At 26.8% G+C, this 14,379-nt stretch overlaps 1 pseudogene; it reads left to right on the forward strand.

The window, feature by feature from the left end:
• The first annotated feature begins 10,613 nt into the window (after positions 1-10,613).
• Positions 10,614-13,849, forward strand: LOC137829265 (serine carboxypeptidase-like 35; annotated as a pseudogene).
• The last annotated feature ends 530 nt before the right edge of the window (positions 13,850-14,379 follow it).

Raw genomic sequence — 14,379 nt, forward strand, 5'->3', positions numbered from 1 at the left:
GTAGAATCCTATTCCAGCACCTTGATCAATCTCTCAACTCTTAAGCAATCTCAGAACTCTTTGAAAAACTCTTAGTTAAAAACTTTGTCTCAAGATTCTTAATCCTTAAAAACAGTTTTTCATAATATATTCAAGGATATAGTTTGTTATCAAATCTTAACAAACTCTTAATTGCATTTAAAATAGATTGGTCAAAGCATTTAATGACTGAAGCGTATTCAGTTAAAGCATTTAAAGCTCAGTAAAAGAAAACAGTTTTTTTGTTATGGTTTCAAAACAAACAATCGATTGTTTCCTCGAATCAATCGGTTGTTTTGTTACTTAACAGATTTCACCATTCAAAAACAGTTTTCAAACTTTCTCAAAACACCTAAGTATAAACAATCAGTTGTTTCGACAAAACAATCGGTTGTTTCAACTTAGTTTGAAAAACATTTTACTTTGATAAAGATTGAGATGCTAATTGCTTGAGATTTAATCTAAGGGTGGATTACAATATTAAACTACCCCAGAACAAAGCTTAAACCAGCACAGCAACACCAAGCAAAGCAGAGGCTTCAACATCCTTCAAAGGATTTGGATTCTTCAAAACATTAAACACCACTTGGTTCAACAAAGGACTGTTAGGTTTGTCTCAGAAAGCATATATTAATAAAGTTTTAGACAGATTCAGAATGGATAAATGTTCGACATCTCATGTTCCAATACAGAAAAGAGACAAATTTAGTCTCATGCAATGTCCAAAGAATGATTTGGAACGGAAACAGATGGAGAATATACCTTATGCATCTATTGTTGGGAGTTTAATGTATGCTCAAACTTGTACATGACCAGATATTAGTTTTGCAGTTGGTATGCTTGGAAGATACCAGAGTAATCCAGGATTGGATCATTGGAAAGCTGCAAAGAAAGTTTTAAGATACTTGCAAGGATCGAAGGATCACATGCTTACTTATAAAAGATATGATCATCTTGAGGTGATTGGATATACAGATTCAGATTTTGTTGGCTATGTGGATACACGAAAGTCTACTTTTGGTTATGTGTATCTTTTAGCCGGATGAGCGATTTCATGAAAAAGTGCGAAGCAGACAGTCATTGTTGCATCCACCATGGAGGTTGAATTTGTGGCATGCTTTGAGGCCACAGTTCAGGCTAATTGGTTGCGGAATTTTGTTTAAGGACTTGGAATTGTTGACAGTATTGCCAAGCCATTGAGAATTTATTATGATAACTCCTCAACTGTCTTCTTTTATAAAAACGACAAGTATTCCAAAGGTGTTAAACATATGGAATTGAAATACTTTTTCGTTAAAGAAGAAGTTCAGAAACATAGAGTGTCAATAGAACATATTAGCACTGATCTTATGATTACTGACCCTTTAACAAAAGGGTTACCGCCCAAAACATTTACTGGTCATGTTGTAAATATGGGCATTATGTCTACTAGTGAATGATGAATGCTGTTATTAATGCTTATTTGACACTCTGAGCTCATTGAGTAAATAAAGTTTTTGAAATTTATGTTTTCTACTTATGTATATGCATGTAAATTATGTTGTGGAAAACAAATTATGTTGTTATTGATGAAAATGACATTATGTTTGAACCTATTATGGATTTCTCATTATAAAGTCATATTAAGGAGAAAGGATGATATAATAGTACATGGAAGGAAATGTGTCGATTGAAATGACATGTAATCACCATGACTCTTATTATTTCTGTATCCTTGATTTTGATTAATGATAGAACCAATTTATGTAAGGTCTTTTAAATGCGCATTTATGTAATTATTAAATCATGAAAGTATTATAACTCATATGAGTCAAGTGGGAGAATGTAAGAAATTATATAAATTAATTTCTATAAAGTGACTCACATGACTTAGAGTTTGAGCTTTGGGCCCGAATATGATTTAATAATAATAATAGAATTAAAGGGCCCATTGGTTAACGTGAGAAATATATATATATGATGATATACCTAATGAAAACCTACATCTGATGGAGATTGTGAACTAAAGGATATAGGATTCTATCTCTGCAAATAATAGTTGTCTCACTGATAACCATCACGAAAGTGTGTGACAAGAACGAAATTGCTAAGAGATAGATTGGGACAAAGGAGATAAAGTAACTACTCAATTAGGATCACTCATGGATCAAGGTAAGTGTCTATTCCTTCTTGATTGTATGATTGTGTGAGAATCATGATATGATAAGATCTATATGTGAACATTATTGTATGTGTTCAATTGTACGTTTATTCATGTTTTAAATTTACAGCAAACTCATCCAACAAGTATGAATACATATATGTTCTTTATTGATTTTAGTGCTCTGCCATCTGATGAATTAACTGATTTAACTTATATATTTAAATGTCATAAACTATAACTTGTGCAGACCAACATATGTTATAAAACATCATTATAAGCCCTACAACTAGATCAACTCTCTAAGGTAACACATACCATGAATTGTCCCCTTTTCAATTGTTAATGGCAATTCCAAATAATCCAGACTACTAGAGATATTGGTAAAATCTACCATTTGAAAAAGCACTCTGGCGAACTGATTTTACTCAAAAATTCTAAACACTTGAGATACCCCTTTATATTTAAGGCAACCTTTCTATTCATGTCATTATGTCGGTAAAATCAGAAAGGACGGTTTTATGTCAATCACGATAATGAGTGCCTAGTATAAATGTAAAAGATGAAAAATTTCATTAAATCTTAAAGGAATTAGAACAGAGAGAAGTACCTTTAACATTTATATGTGCGATGCTTCCAAAGAACTATCATGAGAGAATGTTGAATACAAGAGATAAATTATAAGTGAAACTTATAAGAAGGGAGGATATGAAAACATACACACACAAAAATGCATGATGATGTTCAAGCACATAATAATGAGACAGACAGAAAACAAGCAAATCATGGATGAAGTCTCAAAATCACCCCGCAATGAAAACTACAAATCCATGCTAAGGACAAAAAAACTACCGAAGAGATTGAGGTTTAAAACAATATAGATATTATGTTGTGAAACTTTGAAGACTATTCAAACTGTGGTCATCAATTTGCGCTAGAAACGACGAAAAGCTTTTCCTTTATTTCTTTCATTTTGAGAGTGTTTGAAACCTTTTCTTTTTTCATAGAAAAAGATTTCTTTAACGCCAAAAGCTAATATACACAAAACCATTATAATAATATAATCACACTACAAGAAAATCATGAAATATAAACCAATTTTTAGAGACCAAAATAATTAGTTACAATAGGAACTAAAATAAAGACCATTTTAGAAACTAAAAAAAAAATTGGTTTCTAAATTAGTTTCTATTATTGTTAAATAGTTTCTAAATTAGTATCTAATTAGCAACTAAGGTTTTAACTACCAATTATTTAGTTTCTAAATTTGGTAGCAAAAACCTTGGTTGCTAATTAAATATCAATTTAGAAACTATTTAACAATAATAGAAACTAAATTTAGAAACCAAATTTCTTTTTAGTTTCTAAAATGGTCTCTAATTTAGTTACTATTGCAACTAATTATTTTGGTTTTTACAAATTGATTTCTATTTCATGATTTTTTTGTAGTGTCATATAATAATATTTTAAATTAAAAAATAAATAAAATTATTTTGATAAGATAAAAAAGATATATTATTTTTATGTGTGAGTTCATATTGTGGAAATTAGATAAATAATAGTGCATAATTAGTATACTCATGGTTATTAACTACAGAAAATTTCCACTAATTAATTTTAACAAAATTTGTGTATCAAGTGATAAAGATAAAATGATTGAACACGTCTTTAAAATGGTGTGTTCATGTTGGTGAAGTTTCCAATTCAAAAAATATTTGTTAGATTTCTAACAATTCCACATGGTTCTAACACAATTATAAAAAAATACATTAATTTTTTAAAAGCTCAAATTTAGTGTATAAATTTTTAATATGATTATAAAAATAAACAAAAAATCCTTGTAAAAAAATTAAAATATATTTATGCACATAAATCTTTATTGTGAATTTATATAATTCATAATTATATAATATATAGATTTGTGTATTCATGTCCTATATTTTAGAGATTATATGTATCTCCATGTTTGTGTTAGAGTCTATGCTATATAAAATTTACTTATTTAAAACTATAACTTATTTAAAATTATAACTTATTTTAAAATGTAACTTATTTACCAGTCCCCTTGGTGGTCTTCCTGATTTTCTTTTAGTGCAAACTATTTCCTCCCCAGTATTATTGGCATCCTCCTCCATCTCATTAGGATTAACCCAAAATTTTGAAACAACATCTGTAGTTTCAAAATCATCAAGAGAAGAAAAGTGATTTTGCAGGACCAACACTAGTGCTTTAACATCCCTAAAAGATTTAGCCTTCCAATGGGAGGTATAAGGCGACGAGATGGTACAGTCACAATATAGCAGAGACCTCCACATGATGACCATCAATTGAAGTATTAATGTGCTTTAGAATATGTAAGTGATTTAGCCCTCTGAGGAGAGGTAGGACGCAACAGAGATAGTACAACCACAAGAGCAGAGAAGAATTGCTTCTTGACTCTTTCTTTGTTTTTGGTTAGTGAACCCTAATCCTACTAGACTTTTATACTAATTGGTTAGGGCTTTGTAGGTAAATATCCCACAAGGTTACAACTTTAATAAGGTTCAATATATTCATAACATAATTATAATATTATATAAATTAGTTATTATAGAGTTAATAATTACTTAAAATAAAGCATAATAACTTAGTTTTTTTTAATTATATAGTTAATATATTCTTTATTTATAATAATTTTATAAAATTCAATATAATGATATTGTTAAGTGAAAAAAATAAGGCTAATAAAACATATATAAAAATATCTCTATAATAGGAAGAATACTCACATTTAAATATTTTTTAATTATATATTTACACAAATTTTTCTTAATTTGTACATATATCTTAATCTAATTATATGTACATTCATTACTTGTATTGGTTTGGGTTTATTATTATAGCACAAATTAAATCAAACAAATTGCACATTCTAATTGTTTTTTACAACAATACTTTGACCAAATAATTCAAATTTTGGCACAACTAGTACGTAGAACTTGTAGAACTTTTACGAAGGTTTATGATTTTGAAAAGTTAGGTCAATATACCCTTAATATTGAATCACCTCATCCTTAAGCAAGTCAATGTTTTTCCTCTTCAAGAATATAAAAATGTAATTAATTATTTGTAATTTACTTGTTATTCTTTTTATTTAAAACTCAAAATATTTTTATTTTTATTTAAAATAGAGTAATTAAAATTTAAATATAAAAATATAATCAAAATTATAAAAAAATAATAATTATGAAATAACATAATTAATCATATTATATATATAATAAATTATAAATATAAATAAATAACAATAAATATATTTTTTAATAATAAAGAAATAAATTATATAATAATTATATTAATTATAAAAAAAATAAAGATAAAGATAATAATGTTATTTAATATAAAAATAATTTATTATTAAATATGTATAATTATAAATATGTAAATATTTTTTTTTATCAAATTTACATTATTTTGTATTTTTTCTAAATTAGTTCTAATATATTACCAAAAATTTATTTAAATTTATAAAAAAAAAATTCATATTTTATTATTTAAATATTTCTAAGGATATGGGTAAATTTGTAAATTTACACTTTACACATTTTAAAAAAATTAAAAATTCTCTTATAACTATCATATCATTCACAAAATTCAATAAACTTTCTTCACAAATTCACTCTAACATACCTTAATCCAAACAATCTCTCATTCTTTACACTCTCCTCTCAAATCACTACAAATTTTCTCCCCAATCCAAACACACTTACACGTTTGTGTTTTCTCTTCAGCGATTTCCATACTGCATTATCATTTAAATAAAAATAGTTTAGTTATTAACCTTATCCGGTTCAATATATTAATAACATAATTATAATATTATATAAATTAGTTATTACAGAGTTAATAATTACTTAAAATAAAGCATACTAAATTAGTTTTTTTTAATTATATAGTTAATATATTCTTTGTTTATAATAATTTTATAAAATTCAATGTAATGATTTTTAAGTGAAAAAAATAAGACTAATAAAACATATATAAAAATATCTCTATAATAAAAAGAATACCACATTTAAATATTTTTTAATTATATATTTACACAAATTTTTCTTAATTTGTAAATATATCTTAATCTAATTATATGTACCTTCATTACTTGTATTGGTTGGGTTCATTATTATACTTGCACAAGTTAAATTTCAGATTCTCAGCAATTGTTTGATAGCAATTGTTTAACCAAATACTTCAAATTTTGGGAAATTACAATTAATACTCATTATGGTGGAACTTTGATAAAGTTGTTATAGACCCTACAGGTTCATATTTTTTATGAAAAGTTAAAATATTTCAAAGTTGTTAATTATAATAATTAAAATCTTTAAATCTCATCTAGAAGAAGAGATGTAAAAAAGAAAAATATGCGTTAATGATAATAATATAAGGAGGTTTTGAAATTTTGTAATACAACTATACAATTTAAAAATATAAAATATATTAAGTAATGAAGTTGTCTTAGTAAATATTTTTTAGGGAAATTTTTGTATTTGGTATGAGTAATATTTCATTTTTTATATTATCAATACAATAAATATAAGTTTTTGTGATAAAAATTCAATAATAAACATGAAATTATCACTTAATATTTGTGATTGTTATTTTTACTTATCATAAATATTATTTATAATAGTGATAAAACTAAAAAAATATCATAATAATTATATTTAAAAATTAAGAAGATATATCATAAATAATTACTAAAAAAAATATAATAAAATTACTTTTTTATAATAAGAATATAATTAATATAAAAATTTGTTAATTATTTATAACTTAACAGTTATTTATTATCTATGAAAAATTATTAATTATTAGTTTGTTAAAATATGTTATAATTTTTATATATATTTAATAAAAAAACTTATAAGTACGTATATATATTTATAGTAGTGGTAAAAGATATTAAATTTATGTTATTTTAGATTTAAATTTGTGATTTTTTATAAGTTAATATTATTTTTATTTTACAATAATGTAATTAAAAGTGACAAGTATAAAAATTTGTTATTATTTTTTAATTTGTCATAAAAAATTTAAAAAAAAATTGTTCTACTTTTAATTTGAACTCATGACCTTTAATTAGAACTTTATCATTTCCCTATACCACTTAGTAGTGACCTCTATATGAAAATGACTAGAGATGAAAATAAAAACAAAGAAATATAATAATTCTGTTTCGATAATATTGCTACTTTGTCTAATTTCGACAACCGTGACGAATTAAGAGAGAAGAATATGATCCAAAAAATGAGTGTCACTGAATGAATGAGAAGAAAATTTTGTTCATTCAAAAAAATTCGATAAAACATGTCTCTTTAATGTTAGGTAATTTTTTTACTGTTTTTAATTTTTTTATATTAATATTTTTTATATTAATATTTTTTATTTTATTATTATGAATATTGTGTTATTTCCTATTTTTTTAAATATTTGGTATATATGGAAAGACTGTTTTCAATTGAAAGATGTGCGATTTTTTATTTTTTATTTTTACATATTTCAGTTATTTTTTATTTTTTAAATATTTATTAAATAATTAATTATTCTTATAATTAATTAAAAATTATTTTTTAAAATTAATATACAGTCATTTTGTAAAAACAGTTATCAATTTTAAATTTTAAATATGAAATAGTTTGTGAAACGTGAAAAGTGACAATTAAACGTGGAACATGAAACAATTTATTAACCATACAACGGTTTATTAACTAACATAACTACATATTAATTAAATGACATAAAAATAAATAAATAAAAAGAACTAACATAACTACATATTAACTAAATGACATTAAACTAAATAAACAATCATCACCAATCACTAAAAAAAAGCTCTTAATAATTTTAATATTATTATTATTTCTAATTTTATTTATTTATTGTTGTATAATTTTAATTTATTATTATATAACTTTATTATTAATATTATTATTTTAATTTTGTTATTAAATTAAATTTATTAATATCTTATTATTATTATAATTATGTTATGTTAGAAAGTAACATAATTATTTTATCCAAGGCAATAATAGGCAAAAAAATCAAGCAATTATACCACATTCATAATCGATCATATAATTTTAATTTGAGAATAAAGTCAATTTTAAAAATTCAAAAACAGAATGCTTACGGTCAAAGCAAAACAAAAAATGAGATAATTACTTTACTAATTTTTTGTTTTTTACTCACTTGCTAAAATTAAAAGATGAGTTCTAGATTTCTTTATTAAAGATGTTTTTTTTGTGTGAAGAACTCTCATATTTATTATTATTTTTATTTTATTATTTATATTAAATGAGATGACGTCGTTCCATCATACAAATGTTTAAAATTTATTTAGGCATAATGTCGAAACGGGTGTCAAATAGCAAAAACAATGGATCAATAGAAAGGTCACACAATTGTTAAAGAAAATGAAAGTTGGTGGTGTATAAATAAAATGGGGAGTGGCAAGTAGAAAATTCAATATTCGGCCAGCCTAACTAGCTCAGGACTTGAATAGGTTGTGGAGATGTTATAAAGTGGGAGACGAATAACAAAACTTTTGGGCTAGGCGGAGACGCACATGCTTTTAACGGTTGGTAGTGCGGTTATAAATCTCTATAAACTTTATCTGGTGCATTTTAGAAAAGGCAATTGCTTCCTGCACCCGATCAATTATGGCCAGCACCCGACATTTTTAAAAATCCTACTATGCCTTTGTTTTTTTCACTTTTGAAAACATTGAATGGTGAGGTGCAGACTAACTTCATTGCAGAAGAAGTGTTTTTAGTGTGGTTGTGGTCGGACATTATGCAACCACTTTGGTAGCCTACACAGTCCAAAATCCAAAAACATTATTCCCTGGTGTTCCTTAAAACTATACACTGCATTGGCACTATTGGTCAGTTCCTTATGCTTCTATATTCTTCAGATCACTCCAAACTTTATACAACCCCTTTGTTTTTGTTCAAACTGATGCGGTCCCAGATATCGTCGTCTGAAAGTCTGGACTTTGTATTACGGATGTAGGGCATCCGGAACTATTGTATTCACTACGGACAAAACCATTCGTAGGTTTCCATTTGTCCCAACTTTCGGACAAAACCATTCGCAGGTCAAACAATGTATTTTGGATAAAAATATCCGTAGTTCAAACCATCAATTCCAGATAAATATATCCAGTATACAAAGTTGAATTCCGGATAAATATATCTGGTAGGCACACATGAGTTCTGGATGAATATATCCGCAGACATACATGAATTCCGAATAAATTGATCTGCAACACTTACCTTGTCTTCTCCGACGATGCTTCTTTCACCGACGTTCGCTCCTGGGTTTCGCTGCTTCAGAGGTCCTGCTCTGCCTCGGTGGTGCTCCCTCGACGGTGCTGCCTGCAACGGTGGCTGTGACGGACGAAGATGAGTGCTGCGTCGTAAGGTTCACTGCAGAAATGAAGAAGAGAAAAACATTGGGTTGGGTGCAGATCTCTCACTAACCAAATGTTAATTAAGGGCAGTTTAGTCTTTTCCTGTTTACAATTGGGTGCCAATCACAAATGATCGGGTGCAGGGAGAATCAGCCTTCAGAAAAAAGAGAATATCTGTTAACACTTGAAAAAAAGACAAAATATTTATCTAACTCAACAAAATATTTACCTAACTAAAAACACATTTACCTAACAAAAATATATGTAATTTTTGGGAGAACTATAACAAAATACGAATAAAATTAATGGAGAATAAAAAGACAATTATAGAAGAAAATGTTATTGAGAAACAAAAATTTTAAAATTGATGAAGAAGAATCTAGACAAGAACAACCATTACACATGACCCTCATTTCTCTGACTAAGCTTCCAAATTTAAACAGACAACCATTAGGCCTACTTGGAAAACAACAAAGCCTATAAACATCCCTATTCTCTAATTATTTCAATTGTTATTATATGCGTCCTTCTTTCCTTCATCAATCAATATCTATGCCTATATATAATTTGTAAGAATATTATGTGGCACCTCACGATTATTTATTTTATTAATTGATCAATTACCATATTTATTTTATTATATTATTGGTAATTACTTGATGGACGTAATTAATCTTACCATAAATAATTAGGGTTTCCCCTTATGTGCATTATAATTAGAGATTACCAGATCACTAAAGAGACACCCTCATATTCTAACATCACACGGCCGAAACTCATTCCCTAAAGGGATTTTCGAGCCTCTCATCTCTTTGTCTCTCTACTCACATAATTTCATTTTAAGCGATACACCCTAAAGGGGAACCCGATCAAGATCATGTCTTCGTCCCTCAGCCATACGATCACGGGTCTACCAGATATTATTTAATCATTATTCACGTTTCATTATATGATTAAGGAATCCTAATTCAACATAATCTTCATCCCATCTCCAAACAAAATTTCTCTCTTCCAATGACTAACCTTTTTTTTCTATTCCTCCTGAGCATTATTGTGGGAGTTGCTGGAACCGAATATTTCATCCGGCAACCTGAAAATGATAGAGTGAAAAATTTACCAGGACAACCGCCAGTTAGTTTTACACACTACTTTGGATATATTAAATTAGGATTAGAGGAGGAGAAATCATTATTTTACTGGTTTTTTTGAAGCTCAATATGCTTCATGGAATAAACCTCTCGTACTGTGGCTCAATGGAGGTATGCATGGATCATAGTGTTACTCACTTCCCTTTTTGTCATTTTAATTCATTTTCAATATAATTTTTATACTTAAGTTCACTCTAATTCTCACACTCTTTTTCTCTCATCACTGTTTTTATTCATAACCGCATTCTCATACCCCTTAAAGTTTGAGATGAGAATTTTAATTTCATAATTCTATTTAGACCTTATTTTGCTTATGTTTTTGCTCTTGGAACCGTGAGAAATAAAAATTAAGAAGGGACAAAAATGTGAAAAAGACTAGTGGTTTGTGAATCCATGGTGAAAGATAAAAAAAATTAAAAATATTATTTAAATTATGATACGATATTTTGTAGTGCTTCTCTCATTAATATAATATAAGTTTGTAATGCTTAAATGTTAAAATTAAATCTTTGCTTGGCAACTCTGACATGTCCATTTAGAATTTCCGGAAGAAAAAACATGCACTGCTATAACTTCTACTATGTTCCTGCTAGGTTTAGCTTAAAAATGCATATATTTAGCAAAATAGATTTCAAAAGATAGTTAAACTATAAGGAAATTTTTTAAAAAAATTATAAGTTTAAAATCAACAACAGTGTTTGTTAAAAAATAATAATTAAAAGTAACAATTTTTTGAACTCTTATTGATTAGAGATGACCATACTACTATAAAAAATAAAGGAGATAAGAAAAAAATAACATTCTTTTTTCATATGTTTTTCTTTTGTATTCCACCACTTTAACCTATCTTTATTGTCAACATGTGACTTATTGGCTAACTCCTCAGCATGCTTTTTTTCATTCTAACTAACATCAATTGTTTTCTTGACATATTTTTTTTATCACAACTCAACATATTTGAATGGAAAACCTTTGGTGTACTATATTAGTGTCCTCTGTCTCAAAGAAGTGTAGCCATAAACATAGTCTGAAAAAAGTATTACTTTGTCTTCTCACGCGGGTCAAAAAATAAAAAGATTCCAAGAACTTGACATGCCTCTTTTGTACTTCATTCTTAAAGAGTAAAACTATAGCTTCTATTTTATTGTATGGTAGAATTTGGTAAGCAAGCAACTAAAGAAGATGGATTAATAACAAGTGATAAATTAATTTGTTTATATATTTGTATATTGTTTATTTGGTAGGACCTGGTTGTTCCTCTGTTTATTTGGTCCATTTCTTGTAGATGACCACCAGGGTCTTAAATTTAACAATTTCTCTTGGAATCGAGGTATATAATTTTATTATTTCATTGTTAATTTTAAATATTATTTGTTTAATTACTTGTATATAATTTGGGTTATGTTGTTTTAATTTTGTAGTTGCAAATATCATATTCTTGGAATCACCTATTGGTGTGGGTTATTCTTACACCAATAATCTCAAAGACTTAAGTGAACTTAGTGATCAAGTTGTTGCTATTGATAACTATGATTTTTTGGTTGGTTGGTTTAAAATGTTTCCAAGCTACCAATCGAATGAGTTTTATATTATAGGAGAAAGTTATGGAGATACCTTTTAATATTTATATTTAATTTTATTAAGATAATAAGTTTGCAATTATAAATAGTATTTAACCATAATTAAACATTATAAGAATCTCTCTTTTAAGAATTTAAGTTTGAGCGTGACATGGTATACTTTAACATTATTTAATTATTATAGGGTAATATTACATGTTGTGATGATTTTTTTATGTGTTTGAAATGACAAGACACTATGTTACACAACTGGCTGAAATTATAAACCAAAAAAATAAAAGAGGCCCTTACATAAATCTTAAGGAAATTATGGTAACATTTTCTTTCATCTTTTTGTTATATCATAACTTTTCTAAGGTTTAAACTGATTAGATAAACTAAAAATATAGAATATTTTTTGGCATTAATTTTGACACGATAGTAATAATGATTAACAATTAATTTTCAGATAGGAAATGATGTGATTAATGATGACACAGATATAAAGGACATATTTGATTATATTTTGGATCATGACATCATTTCAGAGCAAATATATGATGGAATAAGGGAGAATTGTGATTTTAGGAGAAAAAAACAAACGAGAGATTGTAGTTGGAATGTGGCAAAGTTTTTAAAAGCCTACTCTAATATTGATATATTCAATATCTATGCTCCATTATGTCTTAACGACACTGAAAAATCAATCTCAAGAAACACATGTTGTTGAACATGTTTTCTCATCCCATGTAAGTATAATGAACTAAACTCTTCATTTTTAATAATACCACTATGTTGAGAGGAAATAATATAAAAAAAGTAAATTATTTTGTGTTCTGTATTTTAGGAACTTTGGAGTAAGCTGCCATTATCGGGATACGATCCATGTGGAGTTATTTACGTGGAAAAGTATTTCAATAATAAGGATGTGCAGAGGACTATTCATGCCAATATCAGTAGCCAGACTTATCCTTACACCCTTTGCATGTACTTATTCTCATATATATACATATTTCACTGCTATTTAACTAATTAAATTAACTAATCCAATAATAATATTTTTGTGATGAAGCACTGTAATTAAAAAATGGAATGATCCAAGAAGCACAGTTTTGCCAGTTTCAGAATCTCTTAGGTGCCGGTTTACGCATTTGGATGTATAGGTATATTTACTTACATAATTAAAGTATAGTACTTGAAAAAGTTTGAGAAAATTTTGTTTTGAATGTATTTTAATTATAATATTTGTGCTTGCAGTGAAGACACTAATGGCAAAGTTCCACTGTTATCAACAAGATACGGCTTAGAAGAGCTAAAATTGAATGTAACGAAAGAGTGAAGAGCTTGGTTTGAAGGAAGACAAATAGGAGGGTGGGTGGAGGAGTATGAAGGTTGTCTTACTTTTGCCACCATTAGAGGTGTTGGCCACCAAGTTCCTATTTTTGCACCACAACAAGCTCTTTCTATCTTTTTCCATTTCCTCTCTTCTCAACCCTTCATCTTCTCCCTTCTAATTTATCCCATCTATATGTAAACTTTATTATTTTAATTAGACAATATTTATATTTATATGATATGGTTTTAAAGAAAAATATATGAGTTTCTTATATAATATAATAATTGAACTTTTGTGAACAATAAAATAAAGAATTGACATTTTATGTTACTAAATATGTATGTCAAAGAATTAGATATAAATGAAACTATTTCATATCTGATTCAAGTTAACAAAACAAAAAATCCTAGAAAATGTCAAAGAATTTATGGTAACTAGAATTATATACTTCATAACTTCTTTTCCTTTTTATTTATGATTTAAATTATATAAATTAAAAAATGAAATGTCTTTTATAGAATTTGTTAAAGATCACTTTAGGTTAGATTGTGGATTCCTTATCGATTGTAGAGTTACAAGGAATTTTATCATACATTTTTGGGGCACTAAAAGGGAGAAGTATATTTAGAAAAAAAAATTATTGTATCAACAAATTTCTTATTTTATAGTAACAAAAATATTAAAATAAAAATATAATATTACTTATAAAAAATATTGTAAGATTAATT

The sequence above is a fragment of the Phaseolus vulgaris genome, chromosome 7 (assembly GCF_000499845.2).
Source record: "Phaseolus vulgaris cultivar G19833 chromosome 7, P. vulgaris v2.0, whole genome shotgun sequence".
Taxonomy (NCBI): domain Eukaryota; kingdom Viridiplantae; phylum Streptophyta; class Magnoliopsida; order Fabales; family Fabaceae; genus Phaseolus; species Phaseolus vulgaris.